Source organism: Herpailurus yagouaroundi, unplaced genomic scaffold, assembly GCF_014898765.1.
Source record: "Herpailurus yagouaroundi ecotype Mexico unplaced genomic scaffold, PumYag 332, whole genome shotgun sequence".
Taxonomy (NCBI): domain Eukaryota; kingdom Metazoa; phylum Chordata; class Mammalia; order Carnivora; family Felidae; genus Herpailurus; species Herpailurus yagouaroundi.
The window spans coordinates 185900-212646 of NW_024412549.1; the positions used below are offsets into that span (position 1 = coordinate 185900).

Below are 26747 nucleotides of genomic sequence, written 5' to 3' on the forward strand. Positions count from 1 at the left end.
TGTGTTTCATGGGACATTTACAATTTAATTAAAGAAGATCTTAATTAATAAAAACAGTATCTTGTCAGTTTAAAAAATTTACTTTTTCCTTTTTCACAATTCTAAGGAGGTTTTTTATTAATATGAATTACTTCTAGCTACTCTTTCAAATAAACATCAACACATCAAATAGTTTAGCAAGCTAGACTGTATTTCTAATGTATATACAAAGATTCCTGGTTAAGAAGCTCTACTTGGAAGGTGTCCTCTAAGCAATGACTTTGATCTGGACTCTTTCCATTGTGTAACTTCTCAATGTTCTAGATGTCCTTCAATTCCTCAAAATTTTTTGAGAAAAAGAAATGTGAAGATGACCCAAGAATATAGTGTTTTGTAGCAGGGGTTGAAAAGCCATTCACCAGTTCTGCCTACATAGGCCAGTTCTCAGTCATGTGGTTTCACCTAGACACAATGGGAGCTAGGAAAGGTTGTTTAGCTGTTTACCCAGAAAACAGAAAAGCAATAAATATTGCTAGAGTTTTATCATCTCTACAAGCTATCTTTCAAGTAACCAAAGATCAATTTAGTGTTTCTTTCTCTGTATATAACTAACTTGTTCCTTTTTCAAAAAGAGAAGCCAAGGGTCCATGGGGTCACTGCAACTGCTTTAAAGGCCAAGATCTCTAAGAGAGATGCTCTTCTTTCAGTTGATGTAACTCTTCTGGATCTTGTAATCTGTGTACTCAAAGACAGGAATCGTCTGCACCCTCCATTCCATGCTTAGACAAATGAGGATAAAACATGGAATAAAAATTTCTGTTTAGAATAAGGAGAAAGCGCAGCAGGCATCATTTACCAATAGAGTATGGATTCCCACCAGGCCATATTTTGAAGGGTCCTATTCTAAAGGTGGAAGAATTTTCCAGATTATTTAGATCCTTATTTTGCTCTTGAGATGCAACTTGCTTTCTATTGTCCTTAGTGACCCCTTGACTCTCCCTCACATCAAATGTATAGTGGCATAGCACACTTCTGGCTTGCGGAAATTTCCTATTACAAAATATGCTTTATAGCTTTATGCTTACAGAATTGTTTACTCTGAGCTCATTTTTTTAAAAGTGTTGTTGGATATAATTTACATACCATACATTTATTTAAGTGTTCACTCATTTTTTTTTTTTAATTTTTTTTTCAACGTTTTTATTTATTTTTGGGACAGAGAGAGACAGAGCATGAACGGGGGAGGGGCAGAGGGAGAGGGAGACACAGAATCGGAAACAGGCTCCAGGCTCTGAGCCATCAGCCCAGAGCCCGACGCGGGGCTCGAACTCACGGACCGCGAGATCGTGACCTGGCTGAAGTCGGACGCTTAACCGACTGCGCCACCCAGGCGCCCCTCATTTTTTAAAAATCAATTCAATAATTTTTAAATTCATTTACAGAGTTGGGCAACCATCACCAAATCCAGTTTTATAAGGTTTCCATCATCTCCAAAGATCTTTTGTTTCCATTTTCTGCCAATCCTTTCCTAGGCTCAGGCAATCCCTACTCTTCTTACTCTCTACAGCTTTGCCTTTTGGACATGCATAATTGGAATCATGTAATATATGGTCTTTTATTCTGTTCTTTTCACTTAGCATAAGGTTTTTGAGACTCTTGTTTTAGCATGTTTTAGTATTTTGTTCCTTTATATTGCCAGGTAGTATTCCATTGTATGCATATGCTACATTATGCTCACTCATTCTCCCAGATAATAGGCATTTAGAATACTTCCACTTTTTTTTGCAGTTATAAGTTTTTATTTAAATTCAAGTTAGTTAGCATATAGTGTAATATTAGTTTCAAGAGTAGAACTTAGAGATTCATCATTTATATAATACCTGGTACCCATCACAAGTAACCTCCTTAATTAATATCCATCACCCATTTAACCCATTCCCCCACCCACCTCCCCTCCAGCAACCCTCAGTTTGTTCTGTATAGTGAAAAGTCTGTTTTGTGGTTTGCCTCTTTTTTTCTCCCTACATTCATGTTTCTTTCTTACATTCCACATATCAATGAAATCATATGGTATTTGTCTTTCTCTGACTGACTTACTTCACTTTGCATAATACATTCTATCTCCATCCATGTTGTTGCAAAATGGCAAGATTTCATTCTTTCTTTTGGCAGAGTAATATTGCTTTGTGTGTGTGTGTGTGTGTACACACATATATACATATATATGCCACATCTTCTTTATCCTTTCATTAGTCAATGGACATTTGGGCTCTTTCCATAGTTTAGCTATTGTAGATAATGCTGCTATAGACATCAGGGTGCATGTATCCCTGTGAATCTGTATTTTTGTATCCTTTGGGTAAATACCTAGTAGTGCAATTGTTGGATTGTAAGGTAGTTTTTTTTTTAGTTTTCTGAGGAACCTCCATATATTCTCCAGAGTGGCTGCACCAGTTTCTTTGTAATTGTGAATGGAATAGTTTTAATTTCACTTCAGACTGTTCATTGTTAACATATGGTAACATGATTGATTTTTGTATTTTACTTTTTTTAATCCTGTACCTTACTGAATTCATTAATTTGTTCTAGTTCTAGCAGACTTTTGTGGGCACTTGTATGATATGCTACAGGAATGATGAGTCAACTGGGAATAAAAGGTGATTTGTTGGGGTGCCTATGTGGCTCAGTCAGTTAAGCATCCAACTCTTGATCTCAGCTCAGGTCTTGACCTCAGGGTCATGAGTTCAATCCCCATGTTGGAGGTGGAGGCTACTTTAAAAAAAAAAAAAGGAGATTTGCTTCTTTTTTAAAATTTTAATTATTTTTTTTAACCTGACTGCATAGAATCTCCATTACAATGCTGAATAGAAATAGCAAAAACAGACATGCTTGTCTTGATCCCTACTATGGTGTAAAAAATTCATTTATTTGCTATTAAGTATTTTGTTTGTTGTAAATTTTTCATAAATACACTTTTATCAGGTTGAAAACCGCTCTTCTAAATTAATGATTTTTTGAAATCACAAATAGGTATTAGATTTTATCAAATGCTTTTTCTGTGCTTATTGAGATGATTATGCCATTTTACTGGTTGTTTTATTAGTATAACTTGCTACATTAATTGATTTTCACACATTAGGCTGATCTTGCATTCTGGGCACAAACCCCATTTGGCAGTGGTCTATAATCTTTTTTGTATGTGTTGTTACACTGTTAATTTTTATTGAGAGTTTTGCACTTCTATTCAAGAAGGATATTTGTGTATCTTTGTCTGGCTTTGGTATCAAGGTAATACTAACTTTTAGAATGAGTTGAGAAATATCTTACCCACTTTTATTTTCTACAAGGTTGTGTTAAATATTGCTATTATTTACTTTTTAAATTTTTGATAAAATACACCAGTAAAGCCAACTGGGCCTGGGAATTTCTTTGTGGGAAGTTTATAATCAATAATTCAAATATCTTACTTGTTAGAGATCTGTCTAGATTTTCTATTTCTTTTTTTTAAATTTTTTTTAACGTTTATTTATTTTTGAGACAGAGAGAGACAGAGCATGAACGGGGGAGGGTCAGAGAGAGGGAGACACAGAATCTGAAACAGGCTCCAGACTCTGAGCTGTCCGCACAGAGCCCGATGCGGGGCTCGAACTCACAGACCACGAGATCATGACCTGAGCCGAAGTCGGCCGCTTAACCGACTGAGCCACCCAGGAGCCCCTAGATTTTCTATTTCTTAAGTCATCTTCAGTAATTTGTATTTTAAAGAATTTGTGCATTTCATCTAAGGCTAATTTAGTGACATAGGGATTTTCACAGAAATCCCATTTTAGCCTTCTAATTTCTAAGAGCTCAATAATGATGTCCTCTCCTGCAAAACCCTCTTTTGTGTGGGTGTGTGTGTGTGTGTGTGTGTGTTGATTGTTGTGGCTTTATTTATTTACTTCTTTATTTTTGCCTTTTTCTTTAAAATTTTTTATTTAAATTCCAGTTTGTACACCTATGGTATAATGTTAGTTTTAGGTGTACAATTTAGTGATTCAACACTGATGTAAAATACTCAGTGCTCATCAAAACAAGTGCCTGGGGGCACCTGGGTGGCTCAGTTGGTTCGGTATCTGACTTCTGCTCAGGTCATGATCTTCTGGTTTGTGAGTTTGAGCCCCGCATTGGGCTCTGTGCTGACAGTGCAGACTCTGGAGCCTGCTTCAGATTCCGTGTCTCCCCTGTTCATGCTCTCTCTCTCTCAAAAATAATAAATAAACATTAAAAAATGGAAGTGCCCGTGTTTCTTATTGAGCAGTAAACTATGCTGACTTTTCTAAGAAGGAACATTTATTTAACTGAGAAGGTCAATATTAGACAGAGATTTTTTCATTGATTTCTAATATAATTTTATTATTTTCTTACTTTCAATTGCTTCAAGCTCAGTTTACTCTTCACTTTTTAGTCTCTTCAAGAAGCTTAGTTTATTGGTTTAAGATAATTCTCCTTTTCTATATCAGACATTTAAAACTCTAAATTTCACTGCCTGTTCAAGAAGAGGATAACTATCTTGGGAACATCTCTAGTCTATACCACATAAAGTACAAGTTAGAGGAATTCATTCTTATGGGAATATTTAACAAGAAGAGCAGTAGAAATTTTGGGTCAAGCAAAAGTTACCAAATAAATTTGAAACATTAACAAAATAAGGATTAGAGGGAAGAAATTACCTCTTGTGCCAATAATGAATATTTATGTTTTTTTCAGACTGGAGGAAAGAATTTTTCCAGGCTGGTGAGTCATTCCCTGATGGTCTGGTCTAGGAGGGACTCTACTCACTATGCTCCAGCTCAGTCCCAGAAGTTGGAGGGCAAATGAAAAACTCCAATGAGAATATATACACCTTCCACAGCTACAAGATATCTCAGGCTAACACAGCTATCTCTGCTTCCAGGATCATTCTACCTTTTCCAAGAATATTCTGTCTTTCAGAGAATATTATTGTCTTTGCAGTGAATGTTATTCTGGATCCAGCCACAGCCCATGCTGCCCTCGTCTTGTCTGAAGGCAACAAATGTGTAACCTGTGGAGAGAAATCTCAAGATCTACCTAAAGATCCACAGAGATTGAATTCCCTTCCCTGTGTTCTGGGTCACTCAGTGTTCACCTCAGGGAGGTGGTACTGGGAAGTAGATGTCAGAGACAGTGGAGCCTGGGACCTGGGAATATGCAGGTCTAATGTAATGAGGCAGGGGAAGATTTGTGTGAAACCTGAGAATGGTTTCTGGGCCATCAGGTCTTACAAGGATGAGTACTGGGTACTCACTTCTCCAGAAATGCAGCTTACTCTAAAAGAGCACCCTACCAGAGTGTGTATTTTCTTAGACTATGAAGGTGGATGTATCTCATTCTACAATATGATGGATAAATCCCACATTTACACCTTCTCTCAAGGTCCTTTTAATGTGTCTCTAAGGCCTTTTTTCAGGCTTTGGCTTGGTTATTCAAAAAGTTTGACCATCTGTCCAGTGCCCAATGCATAATCCTTACTGTGGTCCCTCTCCTGTATTAGGAGCATCCTACGACCTGCAGGTCAGTGTAGATTGAAGCATGAGGTCATGACATGAATTCTCCTATACCAAAAGCAAATTATTTTTTTTAATCTTCTTTCTGGTTCTCCCTAACATTTTATCTCCTTCATAAATGACTTCCCAAAGGCATGGGACGGCGTGTTAAAGTATGTTACTTATGCTATGTTTAAAGAAAAAAAATATATATATATACACATATACATACATTCATATAATATAATCATATTCATATAGATATATATGTATATACCATATATATACACACTCATATAATCACATTATTAAACACATTATATACTCACATTATATAATCACATTATTACCATTATTACTATAAATATACACAAGGAACTAGTCTGTGTGATTGCCCATACAATGTTGAAATTTCTTTCATATCTGACAAAGGCAGGGATAGGAGAATAGCCTTTTATTTTACACTCTTTTGTACCTTTTGGTTTTGTACTATGTTTATAAAGTGATATGCAAAAAAATAAAGTTAGTTTCAAATACATGAATAATTGAAGTGTTCTCATTTGTCTAATCAGTAAGACATTCACAGGGAAGCAAATATTTTCTAGTTTTTCCTTCAACTTATCCTTCTTTTTGCATGAACTTCATCCTTATACTTTTTATCCTCTCCATTCCCTTATGAGAGATTGATTCATTCTTGCCTTTACTTACCACCATTTATATTTTTTAGAGGACATTTTCTTAACTTATATGCAGTAAAACTGACTTTTTATAGACTCATGTGGCCACACTACATTCAGGAGATAAGACAATGACATAAGTTCCATTATCTCCGTAAGTGCTTTTATGTTGTCTTTTTGTAGTCAAACCTTTCATAAATACCCAACCTGGAAAAAATTAATCAGGTTTCTGTCCCTATACTTTTGTATTTTCCAGGATGTCACAAAAATAAAATCATATAGTATGTTATCTTTTGAGATTGGCTTTTCATTCAGAATGAGGCTTTTGGTTATTCATCCATATTAATAGGCATTAGTACTTCATTCCTAATATTTGCTGAGGTAGTATTCTATTGAATAAACGCATCACAATCTTTGTTCACCCACTGAATACCACTTATGCTGTTTCCAGGTTAGGGTTGTTATAAACAAAGCTGCTATAAACACTCATGTATGCTTTTTTGTGCAAACATTTTTCACTTTTTTATGGCAAATAGCTAAAAATGGAATTACTAGGTCATCTGGTAAGAGTAGTTTCAACCTTGTATAAAACTGCCAAACTCTTCCCAGAGGAGCTTTACCACTGTGAAGTCCCACTAGAAATGTATGAGAGCTCCAGCTGCTCCACATCATTACCAGCATCTGGTACTTTCATTTTATTTTATTACTTATTCTTATTTATGATAATAATTATATAGTGGTATTTCACTAAGTTTTAACTTCAATTTTTCTAATGGGTAATGATGTGCAACATCTTTTCATGCATTTATTTACCATTTAGGTATCTTCTAGATGAAGTGTCTTCAAATCTATAGTTTATTTTCTAAACATTTCAATAGATATTATTCGGAGAGCAGTTTTAGACTTACCAAAATACTGTGCAGAAAACACAAAAAGTTTACATGTACACAGTTTCACCTAGTAATATCTTGAAGTGGTGAATTTGTTACAATTGATGTTACAATTGATATTACAAATGAATGTGACCTTATTTGAAAGTAGTGCCTTCCTGGGTGTTGTATGGAAACCAATTTGACAATAAATTTCATATATAAATAAAAAAAAAAAAAAAGAAATAAAATAAACATTAAAAAATTTAAAAAAAAAAAAAAAAAGAAAGTAGTGCCTTCATGGACACTTGGAAAGAACATTAGGTACATTATCATTATACAAAACTAATGAAATTTTTATGTTCTACCAACAGGTAATTTAAAAATGAAATTAAATGCAAATTGATGAACCAATTAGGCCCGCTCTTTGAGTTGTACCTTCTATGGGGGTTTTGACAAATGGGTAATGTCATGTATCCATCATTACAGTATCATACAAAATAGTTTTGCACTCCTAAATATGACCGGTGCTCCACCCATCCACTCTTCTTCTCCTTCTTCTGACTTCTGACAACTCCTGATCTTTTTACCATTCTTATAGTTTTGCCTTTTCCGGAATGTCACATACTTGAAGTCGTACAGATCTGTCGCTTTTTTAGACTGGCTTCTTTCGCTCAGAAAAAAATGCATGTAAGGTTTCTCCATGTCTTTTTGTGGCCTGATAGCACATTTCTTCTTAGTGCTCAATAACATTTCATCATAAAAATATACCACACTTAGTGTGTGTATCTATCCTCTTGGTGAAGGACATTCTGGATCCTGCCAACTTAAGGCAATTATGAACAAGGCTGATATAACTACTCAAGTGCAGGTCATTTTGTGGACATAAGTTTTCAACTCATTTGGGTAAATATGAGTAGGAGTATGATTGGGAGATCCCAGTGCGAGACTCTCAGCAAAGAATTAGAGCTCCCGTTGCTTCATATCCTTGACAGTATTCAGTTTTGGCTTCCAGCCATTCTGATAGGTGTACCATGGTATCTCACCTGTGTTTTAATTTGGAATTCCATAATGACATATGATGCTGGACCTTTTTTCATTCGTTTTATTAAAAATGTAACGTCTATATGTAGATTCATTTTTTTGTATATAGGTGTCCAGTTGTTCCAGCACCGTTTGTTGAGAAGACTCTCCTTTCTTCATTGAAATGCCTTTACACCTTTGTCAAAGTTCAGTTGACTATGTATGTGTGGATCTGTTTCTGGAAGTAGCCCATTTGAGAAGCATGTTCATTTCTCATTGTTGAGTTTTAAGACTTCTTTATACATTCTAGATACAAGTCCTTTGTTGCATACATAATTTGCAATTATTTTTTCATCAGCCTGAAGCTTGTCTTTTCATTCTCTTAACATTATATTTTACAGAGAAAAGTTTTTAAGTTCAGTTTTATGGATCATGCTTTTTGTGGTGGTTCAAAAACTTTTTTTCTAATCAAAGATTTTATCCTATAATTTTTTTTAAAGTTTAACCATTTAGGGGCGCCTGGGTGGCTCAGTCGGTTAAGCGTCCCACTTCAGCTCAGGTCACGATCTCGCGGTCCGTGAGTTCGAGCCCCGCGTCGGGCTCTGGGCTGATGGTTCAGAGCCTGGAGCCAGTTTCAGATACTGTGTCTCCCTCTCTCTGCCCCTCCCCCATTCATGCTCTGTCTCTCTCTGTCTCAAAAATAAATAAACGTTAAAAAAAAATTTTTTTTAAAAAGTTTAACCATTTAATATTTTATATTCAGATCTATAACCTATTTTGAATTAGATTTTTGTAAGGTGTAGAGTTTGAGTCAAGTTTAACTTTTTTGCACATGAATATCTGTTATGGATTGAGTTATGTCCCCAAAAAAGATATGTTAAAGTCCTAATCCTTGGTAATGATTGTGACCTTATTTGAAAGTAGTGTCTTCATGGACACTTGGAAAGAACATTAGACACATTATCATTATACAAAACTAATGAAATTTTTATGTTCTACCAACAGGTAATTTAAAAATGAAATTAAATGCAATATAAGTTAACATGACATGAAAAACATGCACCGCCAAAGAATACATGTAACAAAAAACATGTTATGCACACAAATGGTCAATAAACACATTTAAAAAGTGAGGGGTTTCTTTAGTTTTTATTTTAATCCCAGGTAGCTAACATACATGTTATATTAGTTTCAAGTGTACAATATAATGATTCAACACTTCCATACATCACCTGGTGCTCATCATGCCAAGTGCACTCCCTAATCCCCATCACCTGTTTCACACATCCCTCCACACCCTGCCCCTCCGGTAACCATCAGTTTGTTCTCTATAATTAAGAGTTTGTTTCTTGGTTTGTCTCTTTCTTTGATCATTTGTTTTGTTTCTTAAATTCCACATGTGAGTGAGGTCACATGGTATTTGACTTTCTCTGTCATTTCACCTAACATTATACCCTCTAGCTCCATTCATGTCATTGTCAATGGCAAGATTTTATTCTTTTTTATGGCTGAGTAATAGTCTACTGTGGAATCTTCTTTATCCATTCATCAATTGATAGATGCTTGGGCTGCTTCCATTTCTTGGTAAATAATGTAAATAATGCTGTTATAAGTAACACTGCTATAAACATAGGAGTGTATGTATCCATTAAAAAAAAAAAAGTGTTTAGTACGATGCAAATTAAAACCACACACTACCATAATGAGATGCCACTATCCACCCACCAGTACATGGAATTAAAAAGAGCGACAGCACCAAATGTTGAGAGACTATGAGGCAATGAGAATTTCCATACATTGATGATAGGAATGTATATAAATGATACAAGCACTTTGCACAATATCTGGTAGTTTCTTTAAAAATTGAATATATGCCTGGGAATGCAAGCTGGTGCAGCCACTCTGGAAAACAGCATGGAGGTTCATCAAAAAACTAAAAATAGAATTACCCTACAACCCAGCAATTGCACTACTAGGCATTTATCCAAGGGATACAGGTGTGCTGTTTCGAAGGGACACATGCACCCCCATGTTTATAGCAGCACGATCAACAATAGCCAAAGTATGGAAAGAGCCCAAATGTCCATCGATGGATGAATAGATAAAGAAGATGTGGTATATATGTACAATGGAGTCTTACTTGGCAATCAAAAAGAATGAAATCTTGCCATTTGCAACTATGTGGATGGAACTGGAGGGTATTATGCTAAGTGAAATTAGTCAGAGAAAGACAAAAATCATATGACTTCACTCATATGAGGACTTTAAGAGACAAAAACAGATGAACATAAGGGAAGGGAAACAAAAACAATATAAATACAGGGAGGGGGACAAAACAGAAGAGACATAAATGTGGAGAACAAACCCATAAATATGGGTTACTGGAGGGGTTGTGGGAGGGGGGATGGGATAAACGGGTAAGGGGCACTAAAGAATCTACTCCTGAAATCATTGTTGTACTATATGCTAACTAATTTGGATGTAAATTTTAAAAAATTAAAAATAAAATTAAAAAAATAAAATAAAATAAAAATAAATAAATTTAAAAATTGGATATATGCCTATCATCTGATCCATCAATATCACCATTAGGTATTTACTCCAAATATGAAAACATGTTCATGAAATGACTTGGCTAAATTATCCAGAATATGTTTACTTATCATTCAATGTTATAATAGAAAGACAAAACACAAAAACTAGGTTCAGAATTGCTCACCCATACCACTAATAAACAAAAACATTAGCTGTAGTTTAATAAATCTTTATACCTCTCCTCATCATTAGCCTGAGAGTATAAACTCAAAATAACTGTATTTAAAAGTTAATCAGATTAATTGTATTTCTTTTCAGCATGCTCATATCATTAATTAGAAATACAGTTAATTGTATTTGTTGCTGTCTGTATTTTAGGGTTATTTTCTCATCTTTGTTGATTTATTTTTAAGTCTATGAGGGAGTAATATGTTTCCAATCAGTTAGAACTGTACAAAATGGGGGCACCTGGGTGGCTCAGTCGGTTGAGCGTTCAACTTTGGCTCAGGTCATGATCTCACAGTTTGTGAGTTCGAGCCCCACGTCAGGCTCTATGCTGACAGCTCGGAGCCTGGAGCCTGCTTCACATTGTGTCTCCCCATCTCTCGGCCCCTCCCCTGCTCATGCTCTGTCTCTGTCTCTCAATAATAAATAAACGTTAAAAAAATTTTTTTAAAAAGAACTGTACAAATGTATATTATGAGGAGGTTCACACTCTTCCAATAATTCTATCTATATACAGCACTCTTCTTTCCACTCTGATCCCCATCCATCTCCACTAGGAATCCCTTTTGTTAGTTTCTAGTTTATCCTACTTTAAAAATAAAGCCACAAGCTCAAAATGGTGTCATTTAGGTTAAGGGTCCAAATCAGTAAATTAAGACTTAATACCTAACTTAACTGTGGTTTCAACACCCCAGAAATGTAACTTTCAACCAGTCAACATGCAATTTTCTGGTCAGCACTATCAAATTTACTGTTAGGCCCCTTCTGTTCCCCTTAGGGGAATGATCTTACCTAAAATAATAGATTTTTTGCTAGTAATTTCCTTTTTTCCGCTCCCTATCTTTAAAAACTTTTCTTTTTTTTCATAGTCTTTTGAAGCTCTCCTCTACTTGCTAGATGTGATACTGCATGATTTAAAATTTACTTGATTGAATTTTTGTTATTTGACAGACTTGGGGTAGTGGTGGGATTTGAAGGGAACTTCCAGCAGCATTTGGAAGCAACAAAAAACACAGGCTTGCTACTTGCAAATCTGCTGAGTTCACTGTCTTTCTTGTGTTTCCGAGGGCTGTGGATAAATGCCCCTCAGTTCTGAGTTCTACTCTTTTTTGCACTCACCACCCCAATCTAATTGGCTTTCCATTACAGGGCAGGTCCCCTTGAGCTGGCAGATGATTACACCTGGAGCCCAACTGTGCTGGCACACGGGTCTGCACAGAACCAAGTCCCTTGCTATTCAGGCCACAATTTCCCAGGTGGAAAACCTCAGGAAGTTTCCACAGGAATTGTCAATGCTATGCACAGGGCCTTCTTGTGGCCAGGACGCAGTCACCTCTCATGTACTACAGAATTGAGAGGCAGGAGGCAATAATTAAGGTACACATGTTTGTCTTGTGTTGTGTGGATAAAGACTATTGCCAGTAGGGACCTTGGAAACCAACAAGCCACAAAAATTTGTGGGCACAGGTTGAACATTTAAAGGCTGTTAGAATGCTTGCTGCCTTAAGAAGACTCTGTGATAGGATAAGTTGGTCACTGAATGGGTTAGATTGACACTAGATCACCTGCCAACCACAAAAAACCTTTTGTGTAATGAGGTACAGTGTAAAACATGCATAATCCCAACCTTACAACATGTCCCTTTTTAGGTATTAGTGTGGCTCCTGTAAATCCAAAGGCTTTAGCTAACAGGATCCTTAAATTCTAAAGAGTCAAGTGTGTTACTTTCTAGCACATCTGCTTATTTTATGTCTAAGAACTGTAGTCCTAGAAGTTGCAAATATCTAACAAAATGACAAAATTTTACTAAGCTTATTTTGTGTCTTGAGGAATTTGGCTTGGTGTCTGTCAGGTTAAGGGTCCCAAAATACAGCTAGATAGAAATGTTAGTTGCATCCCATTTGCAGCTAGATATAGCTGATGAAGGAGCCAAAGGCAAGCTGAAGGCAAAGCCCACGCTAACATCCTTTGACCCACTCTCCCCTCAGGTGGGCTATGTGTGACATTCCTCTGCCCAAGAACAAAAGAGAGGGAAAAACAAATGGTTAACCAATAGAGATCACAGTCATGAAGGACATGAATCTCCATTACTTTGCAAAAGCCTTAGTGAATTATAAGGAAAAGGCAGTCTTATCAATAGCTTAATCTCTAGAAAACAATAGACTTAATTTCCTTCAGCCCTTAACATCACCCTCCCCTCCACAGTGATGTGGGGAACAAAGGCAAGAAGAAAATGTAGACGAAAATAAATTTCTTTAAAACCTGCAGCTCACTGACAAATACTTGAGATAGGCAGAGTAAAACATTCCTCCAAGAAACTCCCGACTGTCTTCTCTTAATGCCTTACTGGAGGGAAAAATAACTTCAGCTCAGCAATAGCTAGACCTCTAGTATCTTATGAGTCTTCATCATAGGAAAATCCTACTGGAAACCTCCCTTTTCCTAACCCACCTCCCAATCCCGTAGTATATGATCTGTCACTCCTCACAACCCCAGTGTAGCTTTTTCTGTCCATGAGTCCTGTCCCCATGCTTTAATAAAATCTACTTTTTGCACCAAAGGTGTCTCAAGAATTCTTTCTTGGCTATTGACTCCAGACCCCACCATCACTACAAAACTACATCATAGCTACACAAAAATGTGGGTTAGTTCAGCTGGGTTCCTACAGGTGGGGTTTTGGAGTGGTGGTGGGGGCTGGAACTGACGGCCAAAAAAGAATTCTTAAGATGTCTTTGGTGCAAAAAAAGAAAGGTGATTTTATTAAAGCACAGGGACAGGATTCACAGGCAGGAAAAGCTGACCTGGGACCATGAGGAGAGACTGATTATATTCTTGGGAGGTGGGGGAGGTAAAGTCAAGGGGAAGTTTCCAAAGCGATTTTCATAGCTAAAGAAGACTCACAGGATACTGGAGGTCTAGCTATTGTCAACCTAAGGTTGTTTTTCCCTCTAGAAAGCATTAACATTAAGACAGTAGAATGTTCCTGGAGAAATATTTTACTCTGCCTGCTTCAAGTATTTGTCAAGGGGCTGCAGGTTATAAGGAAACTTAATTTTATCTTCTATTTTTTTTTTCTGCCTTTGTTTCCCACATCGTAACAGGATTCTCACACAGAGTCTTGACACCGAGACTTTTCTTTCCAGGAAGGAACTTTATTTCTGCTGGCACCGCTAAGTTGGGTTCGTACCCAAAGAACTGAGCCCTGAATGCCACGTGGCGTAGTATTTTATATATTGTTTTCTTCTTTGTCTCCCATATATGGTAACACACAAACCCGCAGTCTGATGAAGTGTTCTCATGTTACAAGGTCATGAGGGATGTTGTCAAGTAAGTGAATAGCAAGGTTGCCTTGAGGTGTTTTTTTTTTTTTTTCTCTCTTTCCTTAGAGAGGGTGAAAGAGCAGACATACATGTCCTCCACCTTGAGTGACATTATATCCCTGACATAGCCCCTTTCCGGAAAATCGCAGAAACCTCAGACCACGCCTCCTCCCCTTGAGTAACCTCCCGCTCACCCATTCAAACTTCCCAATCAAAACACACCCAGCGACCTGCCTAACAGGACTCCGACCCTTCCCCAGCCAATCAGCCGAGGCCACAACCCTTCCCCAGCCAATTGGCTGAGGCCACAGCCATTACCTCACCAACTGCCCCTAGACCCCTATAAAACCTTTGTGCTTTTGAAACTCACTCTCTCTCACCGGCATCTCACTGCTGCGTCAGTGCAGGTAGGGGACTGAGCTCGAGCTAGCTCAAATAAAGGCTCTTTTGCTTTTGCATCGGACTCGGCTCCCTGGTGGTCTTTGGGGATCACGAATTCTGGGCATAACAAGGAGACCCCACCACAACATCACGACCAAACTGCTGCCAGCTCTCAGGGGAACTGCAACCCAGAAATACAATGGCCATTGCAGGGAATGGTCCAATTAGATAAGATGATTTAAGAAGTTCACTTGAAAGCAAGAGTTCCCAAATTAAACAAAATGTGATACATGTTTTAGTTGGCAAGCAGAAGCCTAAAAAGGACTCAAAATTCCCAAAGCAGTTTCACTGAAAGATTCACTGCAAAAGGCAAATAAAAAATTAAAGATCTTAAGAGGTACCTAAAACAAAAGACTGCGAGACGGATGGAACTCCTACTGTTCTCTTTTCTCCTCTGAGTGTTCATTCTGCCAATTCTCCTGAATTGTTTTCCACTCTGAAAAGACTACACAACTGTAACTAAAAGCCCCCACCACATTAATGGTCTCTCAGACAACCTCATATCTACCTTCAAAGGGGGGCCCCGATCTGGGCCCCTCCCAGAGTTGAAGAAACAGAGATTTTCTGGTAAACTGCGATTTTATTCACTTAAACAGTCTGGTTTAACTCCCTTAAACAGACTGGTAAATGCCAGAGAAGGCAGAATATAGCCTGGAAAAACTGGCAGCCAGCAAAGTGTGATAGTTCTTAACAGTTTCTTCTGAATCTCTATCTGTAGTGCCCAGTAAAGATGAGGAGGGAGCATAAAGCAAGCTGAAGGCAAAGTACAAGCTAGCATGTTCCCCCGACCCCCCAGTGGGTTATCCCTCAGGCATGCCTGGCTGCCTAAGAACAAAGGAAAGGAAAGAAAACAAATGGTTAACTGACAGAGATCACAGTCCTGCAGGACCTGAGTGTCCATCAGTTTACAAGTATCTTATTAAATTACAAGAAAAAGGCAATCTTATCAATAGCCTCATCTCCAGAAACTTGTAGACTCAGTTTCCTGGAACATCTAATACCACCCTCCTCTCCATAGTGGTGTGGGGAACAAAGGCAAGAAGGAAATGGCAGGTGAAATTAAATATCCTTATAACCTGCAGCCCATTGACAAATACTTGAGGCAAATACAGAGTTTAACACTTCTCCGGGAACTTCCTCCTGTCCTAATGTTAATGCCTTACTTGAAAAACAACCTTACCTTGACAATAGCAAGGCCTCAGGTATCTTAGGAGTCCTCTTTAGTATATCAAAGTTCTTCTGGAGGCCTCCCTTTTGCCTTTACCTCCCCAAATCCACAGTATATAATCAGTCACTCCTCACAACCCCAGTGTAGCTTTTTCTGTCCACAGGTCCTGTCCCTGTGCTTTAATAAAATCACCTTTCTGCACCAAAGATATCAAGAACCCCATGATCGCTCCCAAAACACCATCAAAGAGAGGAAAATAAAATTGACAGTTGACACTTGACAATTCCTATTGTCTCTTCTTTTCCACATCAAGACCCATTGGTTATTTACCTTTTCTCTCCCCGAGATAGATATTGTTTTCTCACTTGTCTTCTCACTTGTTTTGTGGAACTGAGCTTGGCTTTCTTCCTGCTCGGAACGTCCAGGTTGTTGGTTCTTTCTTTTGGCTGCCATTGGAAATGACTCTGGATTTGGGGATGGCAATGTCCTTCACGCCCTCTGGAGACTCTTCTTATACCCAACGGGGGTTAGTCGATACTGCCAGAAATATTTAAAATTAAAACTATGACCCAGAGGGAAAGAGGCAGGTTGAGGATACTATAGTTGAATAGGTGGATCAGCCCATGATGCCATTTAAGTTACAACCATTGTTTGAAAAAATTGAAAGCAACTTTCCTTATCTTATGAATATTTACTAGAAAACTAGAAATACAACTCTGAAAGCAATTCTACTTATTTCTTTACCAATCCTAATAAGATTATATAATTATAAAATTTTATAAAAGTTTCTTTATCCTTTAAATATTAAATTTCATAATAATCTGTGATCCTATTTAGACAAGTGCTTTAAAACCCATTTTGAGGGGCACCTGGGTGGCTCAGTCAGTTAAGCATCCTATTTTGGCTCAGATCATGATCTCGCGGTTCATGAGTTCAAACCCCAAGTCTGGCTTTGTGGTGCCAGCTCAGAGCCTGGAGCCTGCATCTGATTCTGTGTCTCCCTCTCTCTCTGCCCCTCTCCACTGATGCTCTGCCTCCATCTCTCAAAGATGATTAAACGTCAAAAAAAAAAATATTAAAACCTGTTTTGATATTTTTGACAAACTTCCAAAAATCAAATTCTATATGAAGTTTTTTTGACCTGGGATATTCCAAAGGATTTGTTAAAGTAATTTTTTTTTAATGTATTTACAAGACTATGGCACATGTGGATAAAGTCCATTCCTCTTCTGCAAAACATGACTCCTCATTAACAGAGTTTAACCCTGATGTCCTTGTAGCATGACAATAGTTGGCTCCTGAATCAGACACATTAAAGTGGATAAACAATGACTGGAAATTAAACTAATAGTCATGGCTATTAGAAAACCAAACACCTGTTTTATTCTTTCTGGCTCCCTGGCAAACCCAATTTTTTTGGTTTTTACATTCCTTCAACCACAACAGGGCATTTAAGATAACTCAAATTATAAGTAGGCAGTGGTGGGGAGACTTCTATAATATTGCAAAAGCAGTCTACCAGCAATATCTGAATTGTCAGGTCCATAATCCTTGAAAAACTGGTTTTGTTCCCAGAGGCTTTCCCCTGGATCCTCTGAATACCCACAGCTGAATTTCATTCAATTGGCACCTATTATGGATGATCAGTATGTTCTTCTTATTGTTTTTATGTCTTCTGGGTGCGTTGAAGCATTTCCCTGCTGCAAGCTTGATGCCCTCAAAGTTGCAAAGGAACTGTTAGAAAACAGATTTCCCACCTAGGGCATACCTTCTATAATCTCCAAGGATTGAGGCACCTTCTTCACTGGGCAAATTGTACAAGCTTTAATGAAAGCTTTGCAAATTTCTTTTAACAGAAAAGATTGAAAGAACTAATGGGCTCCTCAAATTTATCTCTAAATGTGATGAAACTACTAGGCTCCCTTTGTCTAAGGTGTTGCCTCTGGCCTCGGTGACTATTCATAGTACTCCCTTTGTGAAACATTAACTCCACAAGAGACAGTCACTAGCAAATCAATGTGTACTGGTATACAACTTTCTGCTGATCCCTTATCTCATACTAATATATGACCAGTAAGTCCCTAAAGTCTTATGTTAAAGCCTATCGTCAACAGGATAAAGAAGCCATCCTGATTCCAGTTCAAAGATCCTGTTGGTCAAGTCTAGAGTCTGGTGATTTGTCACAGACTCTGGGTCTGAATTTGTCTCTTGTCCAGCAAAAGAGCGGATGCAGGATTAAAATGCGAGAGGGGCTAGTGTCCGGGAGGAGACAAGAGCCCCGACTAAGGGTCCTTGCTCCATTTTTATTAAGATCAGAAGTCTTACAAGCGTGATGGGCGTGCACAAAGAGACAATGAAACATGAACATTAACTCATGGGCGGGGGGAAGGGGGGTTTTGGAGACATGTGGTGTTAGGGGTTTGGGTCGATACAAAACAAAATTCTGGTGCTTGGTGGAAGGTTATTTACCGCAAACATGAGGCATCACCCCTGTTTACCTAAACTAGTCTAGGGGACAAGAAAGAGCATTCTACTTCAGAGGCTAATTGCCTTTCTTTTGCTAATTAGCTCTGCTCTGGGCAACTTCACCTTGCTGTGGTCTAAAGTCCTGTTTTCCTGTTTTTGTCCTTCCATACTGTGAAAGCAGCTTTCTGTTATTGTACTAAGTTGGGGGGGGTGGAGCGTTTCTGCCCTGAATACCTAATCTTGTTTACCTCATTTTTGATGCTTTCATTCTGAGGTGTTTCTATTCCTATACCATTGTCCTATGCCGAGGGCCTTTGCCCTGTTTATCTAATCTTGTTTACCCAAACTTGGGTGTGTTCATCCTGTGGCTTTCGAATTCTTTATGCCTTGTTAATCCATTAGTGCAAGCTCAGGGAATTCCTAAGGTTATTCCCCACAGTGATTGGGTATCCTGGAAATGTCATCAGAGAAAAATCTTTGAACCTTATTGAAAGGGACCATATCAAGTGTTCCTGATGACAGACACTGCTGCAAAAACAGAAGGTACTGAGCCTTGGGCACACATCACATACCCAAGAAGTCCCACACAGATGCTACAGACTTCTCAATCAGATTGATGAGGAAGATAAAGTAGCTAACTTCATGGCAGACTGCTTCCATGCAAGACAATGAGTCAAGACTTCATACTTTAACTAAACATAAAACACTTTCTCCTTCTTTTCCTTTCCTTTACTCTGGCATTGGTCCAGAAAGATAACACCCTTATCTGTATCTCCCAGGTCACTGCTAAGGGAGAGTGGGTAACCTATGGAATCTGAAGCAACCTTTTGTTTCAGGCTATGAAAGAAATCTAACCATGCCTCTAAGTTTTTGCAAACAAAATTAAGATATCTCATTGATCAGCTCTACTAAATTTGCATCATGAGTTAGAAAGGACTTATCAGGAGGTTTTCATGATTCAGGATTCACCCCTTTTGGCAGGTTTCTGCTCCCTTGGTTAGGAATATGTAAATGAGTCTGTGATCAGGTACTTCTCCTTAATTCTTCAAGAATTTCAGAGTTTTTTGTGTGTCTCACGTCCATGAAATACAGCCAGACCAACACTAAACCATCCTACCCACCTAGAAAACTGACTGCAGGATCAACACAACAATCTGCACAACCTGAACCACAGAATTCAGCAGGTATGCGGCGCGGAGAAGTGAACTTGGGGAGCGAGGAGGTGCAGGAAGGGAGGTGCTTTTGTGAGAGGAGACAGGACAGAGATGGGGGGGTAGAATATGGGAAAAGCACCCCTCCCCAAAAGCAGCTGGAGAGAAAGTGGAAAATTGGAAACAGCTGCAGCGACTAAACTAAAAAGGGAGAAAGGAGAAAGGAGAGGGTTTAAATTCCATTAAGACTGTAAACAAGGGGAGCGCAAAGTCTGCAACTCCGCAGCTCAATACTGGCGGTGCTCTGGTGGGAAGGGCAAATCCCCAGGAGCAGAGTGGGGTCTGGAAAAGTGGTTGCACTGCTGGAAGTACATTTGGTAGAGACTGTTGAAGCCACCTGGTCCCAGCAGACCCCAGAGAATGGCCACATTCGCTGGTGCTGGAACAAGGTCATTAAGGGTGAAGCCTGGTGCCAGATGTGTGTTGTGATTTTCCATAATCCCTGAAACGCTGCTGCTACACTATCTCGCCAACTTCTTCTGGGGCGGGCTGACATCTGGCCATAGTCTCAGGGCACTGGCAGTAACAGGGTCCAGCAAGCATTCCTGGGTGCAGCCAATATTCGGCCATTGCTCATCCAGCCAATGCTCGGTGAGATCCTCCCGCAGAAGGGCAGAACAAGGCAAAGCCGCAGTCCTTCAGAAGTAAGGGGCCAGGAAAAACAGCTGCAACTGAGAAAAAACTTGGGAGAGAGATACTGCCTGGGGCCTGGTCACGGAGAATGAAAAAGCAGGGAGTGGATGAAAGCTGAAGACAGAAAACAGATGCGTGATTGCTGATTCAGGAGAACAGACTGTGCAGCTGGGGGGAGCCATTTTCATTGCTCCCGCACATGCACATACGCACCTACAAGCGCAGCAACAATCCACCCCAGTAGGCTAGCAGTGCCATCTAGTGGAGAACACAAACATTACACTGAGCCCTGCCCAACTGGGCCAACTTGCTCTCAAGAACACAAGTCTCCCCATGGGGGAGGGGAAGGAAAAAAAAAAAAAAAGAGGTTAGAGTGGGAGAGAGCCAAAGCATAAGAGACTGTTAAAAACTGAGAACAAACTGAGGGTTGATGGGGGGTGGGAGGGAGGGGAGGGTGGGTGATGGGTATTGAGGAGGGCACCTTTTGGGATGAGCACTGGGTGTTGTATGGAAACTAATTTGACAATAAATTTCATATATTAAAAAAATAAAATAAAATAAAATTTCTAAAAAAAAAAAAACAAAACAAAACACACAAGTCTCAAGGCCGACTTGGTTTATGGAGTATAAAGCGCTACACAGACGGACTTCTAGGGGAAAATGAAATAATTTCAGTGCTACTTCAATCTGTTAGCAGGTCCATCTATCCAATTTTCTTTTGCTCTTTTTTTTTCTCTTTGACACTTCTTTTCTTTTTCTTGAATACAGAAAGAGAAAAAACTCATTTTTATTAAAAATATTTTTCTTTCATTTTTATTACTATATTTTTTACTTTCGTGTAAACTTTTTCAATTCTATTTTACTTCCATCATTTCATTTTAGTCCACTTCACTGTATTCACCTTTTCAAATTTTTAAATGATCTTTTTTCTTTCTTTTTCTTTTTTCTCTTTTTTGTTTCTTTTCTTTTTCTTGAATGCAGAAAGAGAAAAACTTTATTTTTACTTTCAATTTCTATTAAAATATTTTTCTTGAAATTTTTTACTATATTTTTTGCTTTTATGTAAATTTTTTCAAATTCTATTGCCTTCCATCATTTTATTTTAGTCTACTACAGTGTATTCACTCTTTCAAATTTTCAAACGATTTCCTTTTTTCTCTCATTTTAATCTCTTTTCTCTTTTTCGTTTCTTTTCTCTTTCTTGAATACAGAAAAAGTAAAGATTCACATTTACTTTTAATTTTTATTAATTTTCGTTAATTTTTTCTACTTTATTCTTTACTTTTGTGTAAGCTTTTCAAATTCTATTTTACTACTCCTATCTTCTCATTTTAGTCTACTTCAGGGTGTTCATTTTTCAAATTCTCAATTTCCTTTTTTAAATTTTTTTAATTAAAAAAAATTTTGTTTTCAACGTTTATTTATTTTTGGGACAGAGAGAGACAGAGCATGAACGGGGGAGGGGCAGAGAGAGAGGGAGACACAGAATCGGAAACAGGCTCCAGGCTCTGAGCCATCAGCCCAGAGCCCGATGCGGGGCTCGAACCCACGGACGGCGAGATCGTGACCTGGCTGAAGTCGGATGCTTAACCGACTGTGCCACCCAGGCGCCCCTAAATTTTTTTAATTTTTTAAATTTTTTTCTCCCCCCCTTTTTTTTCTCTAATCTGTCAAACCACTTTCAACACCCAGACAAAACACACCTAGAATCTAGCATCATTTATTCAATTTGTGTGTGTGTGTGTTTAATTTTTTAATTTTAATATTTTTTTAATTTTAATTTTTTTACTTTAATTTTTCTACCTCATTAATTCCTTTTCTCCCTTCAAAATGACAAAATGAAGGAATTCACACCAAAAGAAAGAGCATGAAGAAACGACAGCCAGGGATTTAACCAACACAGATACAAGCAAGATGTCTAAACCAGAATTTAGAAGTACGATAATAAGAATACTAGCAGGAGTTGAAAATAGATTAGAATCCCTTTCTGCAGAGATAAAAGAAGTAAAAAAATAGCCAGAATGAAATTTAAAATGCTATAAGTGAGCTGTAATCATGGATGGATGCTGCGGCGGCAAGGTTGGATGAGACAGAACTGAGAATCAGCGATATAGAGGACAAATGTATAGAGATTAACGAAGCAGAAAAAAAGATGGAGATGAAGGCAAAAGAGAACGATTTAAGAATTAGAGAAATCAGTGACTCATTAAAAAGGAACAATATCAGAATCATAGGGGTCCCAGAAGAGGAAGAAATAGGGGTAGAAGGGTTACATGAGCAAATCATAGTGGAAAACTTTCCTAACCTGGGGAAAGACGCAGACATCAAAATCCAGGGAGCACAGATGATCCCCATTAGATTCAACAAAAACCATCAACAAGGCATATTATAGTCAAATTCACAAAATACTCAGGCAAGGAGAGAATCATGAAGGCAGCAAGGGAAAAAAAGTCCCTAACCTACAAGGGAAGACAGATGAGGTTTGCAGCAGACCTATCCACAGAAACTTGGCAGGCTAGAAAGGAGTGGCAGGATATATTCAGTGTGCTGAATCAGAAAAATGTGCAGCCAAGAATTCTTTTTTTTTTTTAATTTTTTTTCAACGTTTATTTATTTTTGGGACAGAGAGAGACAGAGCATGAACGGGGGAGGGGCAGAGAGAGAGGGAGACACAGAATCAGAAACAGGCTCCAGGCTCTGAGCCATCAGCCCAGAGCCTGACGCGGGGCTCGAACTCACGGACCGCGAGATCGTGACCTGGCTGAAGTCGGACGCTTAACCGACTGCGCCACCCAGGCGCCCCAGCCAAGAATTCTTTATCCAGCAAGGCTGTCATTCAAAAGAGAAGGAGAGATAAAAAGTTTCCCAGACAAACAGAAACTAAAGGAGTTTGTGACCACTAAACCAGCCCTGCAAGAAATTTTAAGGGGGACTCTCTGAGGGGAGAAAAGATGAAAATATATATGTATACATATAAATACCAAAAGCAACAAAGATTAGAAAGGACTAGAGAACACCACCAGAAATCCAACTCTACAAGCATCATAATAGCAATAAATTCATATCTTTCAGTACTCACTCTAAACGTCAATGGACTCAATGCTCCAATCAAAAGACATAGGGGAACAGAATGGATAAGAAAACAAGATGTGTAGATATGCTGTTTACAAGAGACCCACTTTAGACCTAAAGACACCTTCAGATTGAAAATAAGAGGATGGAAAACCATCTATCATGCTAATGGTCAACAAAAGAAAGCCGAAGTAGCCATACTTGTATCAGACGATGTAGACTTTAAAATAAAGACTGTATCAAGAGATGCAGAAGGGCATTATATCATAATCAAGGGGTCTATCCACCATGAAAACCTAACAATTGTAAACATTTATGTGCCAAATGTGAAAGCACGCAAATATATAAATCAATTAATCACAAACATAAAGAAACTCATTGATAATAATACCATAATAGTAGGAGACTTCAACACCCCACTCACAGCAATGGACAGATCATCTAATCAAAAAATCAACAAGGAAACAATGGCGTTGAATGACACACTGGACCAGATGGACTTAACATATATTCAGAACATTTCATTCTAAAGCAGCAGAATACACATTCTTCTCCAGTGCACATGTAATGTTCTCCAGAATAGACCATATACTGGGACACAAATCAGCCCTAAGTAAGTACAAAAATATCGAGATCATACCGTGCATATTTTCAGACCACAACGTTATGAAACTCAAAATCAATCACAAGAAAAAATTTGGAAAGGTAACAAATACTTGCAGACTGAAAAACATCCTACTAAAGAATGAATGGGCTAACCAAGAAGTTAAAGAGGAATTAAAAAGTATATGGAAGCCAATGAAAATGATAGACCACAACCCAAAACCTCTGGGATGCAGCAAAGGCGGTCATAAGAGGAAAGTATATAGCAATCCAGGCTTTGCTAAGGAAGGAAGAAAAATCTCACATATACAACCTAACCTTATGCCTTAAGGAGCTGGAAAAAGAACAGCAAATAAACCCAAAACCAGCAGAAGATGGGAAATAACAAAGAGTACAGCAGAAATTAATGCTATCGAAACAAACAAACAAAAAACAATAGATCAGATCAATGAAACCAGAAGCTGCTTCTTTGAAAGAATTAACAAAATTGATAAACCACTAGTCAGTTTAATCAAAAAGAAAAAGGAAAGAACCCAAATAAATAAAATCAAGAATGAAAGAGGAGAGATCACAACCAACACAGCAGAAATAAAAACAATAATAAGAGAATATTATGAGCAATTATATGCCAAAAAATGGGCAATCTGTAAGAAATGGACAAATTCCTAGAAACATATACACTACCAAAACTGAAATAGGAAGAAATAGGAAATTTGAACAAACCCATAACCAGTAAGGAAATCGAATTAGTAATCAAAAGTCTGTCAAAAAACAAGAGTCCAGGGCCAGATAGCTTTCCAGGGGAATTCTACCAAACATTTAAGGAAGAGTTAACACCTATTCTCTTAAAACTGTTCCAAAAAATAGAAATGGAAGAAAACTTCCAAACTCTTTCTATGAAGCCAGTATTACCTTGATTCCAAAACCAGACAGAGACCCCACTAAAAAGGAGAGCTATAGACCAGTTTCCCTGATGAACATGGATACAAAAATCTTCAAAAAGATACTAGCCCACCGGATCCAACAATACATTAAAAAAATTATTCACCATGACCAAGTGGGATTTCTACCTGGGATGCAGGGCTGGTTCAATATCTTCAAAACAATTAATGTGATTCATCACATCAATAAAAGAAAGGACAAGAACTATATTAGCCTCTCAATAGATGCAGAGAAAGCATTTGACAAAATACAGCATCCTTTCTTGATAAAAACCCTCAAGAAAGTAGGGATAGAAGGAGCATACCTCAAGATCATAAAACCCATATATGAATGACCCAACGCTAATATTATAATGGGGAAAAACTGAGAGCTTTCCCCCTAAGGTCAGGAACAAGACAGGGATGTCCACTCTCACCACTGTTATTCAACATAGTATTGGAAGTCTTAGCCTCTGCAATCAGACAACACAAAGAAATAAAAGGCATCCAAATCGGCCAGGAGGAGGTCAAACTTTCATTGTTCGCAGATGACCTGATACTCTATATGGAAAACCCTAAAGATTCCACCAAAAAACTGCTAGCACTGATTCATGAATTCAGCAAAGTTGCAGGATATAAAATCAATGCACAGAAAATAGTTGTATTTCTATACACCAACAATGAAGCAACAGAAAGAGAAATCAAGGAATTGATCCCATTTACAATTGCACTGCAAACCATAAAATACCTACGAATAAATCTAACAAAAGAGGTGAAAACTCTATACACTAAAAACTATAGAAAACCTATGAAAGAATTGAAGAAGACACAAAGAAATGGAAAAAGATTCCATGCTCCTGGATAGGAAGAACAAATATTGTTAAAATGTCGATACTACCCAAAGTAATCTACATATTCAATGCAATCCCTATCAAAATAACACCAGCATTCTTCACAGAGCTAGAACAAATAATCCTAAAATTTGTATGGAACCAGAAAAGACCCCGAATAGCCAAAGCAATCTTGAAAAAGAAAGCCAAAGCAGGAGGCATCGCAATCCCAGACTTCAAGCTATACTACAAAGCTGTAATCATCAAGACAGTATGGTACTGGCACGAGAACAGACACTCAGATCAATGGAACAGAATAGAGAACCCAGAAATGGACCCACAAATGTATGGCTAACTCATCTTTGACAAAGCAGGAAAGAACATCCAATGGAATAAAGTCTTTTCAGCAAGTCGTGCTGAGAAACTGTATAACACCATGCAGAAGAATGAACCTGGACCACTTTCTTACACCATACACAAAAATAAACTCAAAATGGATGAAAGACCTAAAGGTAAGACAGGAAACCATCAAAATCCTTGAGGAGAAAGCAGGCAAAAACCTCTTTGATCTTGGCCACAGCAACTTCTTATGCAACACGGCTCTGGAGGCGAGGGAAACAAAAGCAAAAATGAACTACTGGGACCTCATCAAAATAAAAAGCTTCTGCACAACAAAGGAAACCATCAGCAAAACTAAAAGGCAATCGACAGAATGGGAGAAGATATTTGCAAATGACATATCAGGTAAAGGGTTAGTATCCAAAATCTATAAAGAACTTATCAAACTCAATACCCCCCCCAAAAAAAATAATCCAGTGAAGAAATGGACAAAAGATATGAATAGACACTTCTCCAAAGAAGACATCCAGATAGCCAAACAGCACATGAAAAAATGCTCAACATCACTCATCATGAGGGAAATACAAATCAAAACCACAATGAGATACCACCTGACACCTGTCAGAATGGCTCACATTAACAACTCAGGCAACATAGATGTTGGCGAGGATGCGGAGAAAGAAGATCTCTTCTGCATTATTGGCAGGAATGCAAGCTGGTGCAGCCACTCTGGAAAACAGTATGGAGGTTCATCAAAAAACTAAAAATGGAACTACGACCCAGCAATTGCACTGGTAGGCATTTATTCAAGGGATACAAGTGTGCTGTTTCAAAGGGACACATGCACCCCCATGTTTATAGCAGCACTATCAACAATAGCCAAAGTATGG

At 38.1% G+C, this 26747-nt stretch overlaps 1 long non-coding RNA gene across 1 annotated transcript; it reads right to left on the minus strand.

Moving 5' to 3' along the window:
* Positions 1-8752: 8752 nt before the first annotated feature.
* Positions 8753-26526, minus strand: LOC121021867 (uncharacterized). Its single transcript, XR_005786723.1, has 3 exons — positions 26476-26526; positions 16114-16320; positions 8753-8783 (listed from the first exon to the last, which is right to left on the minus strand). It is a non-coding gene; the product is annotated as an uncharacterized LOC121021867 (long non-coding RNA).
* Positions 26527-26747: the final 221 nt, after the last annotated feature.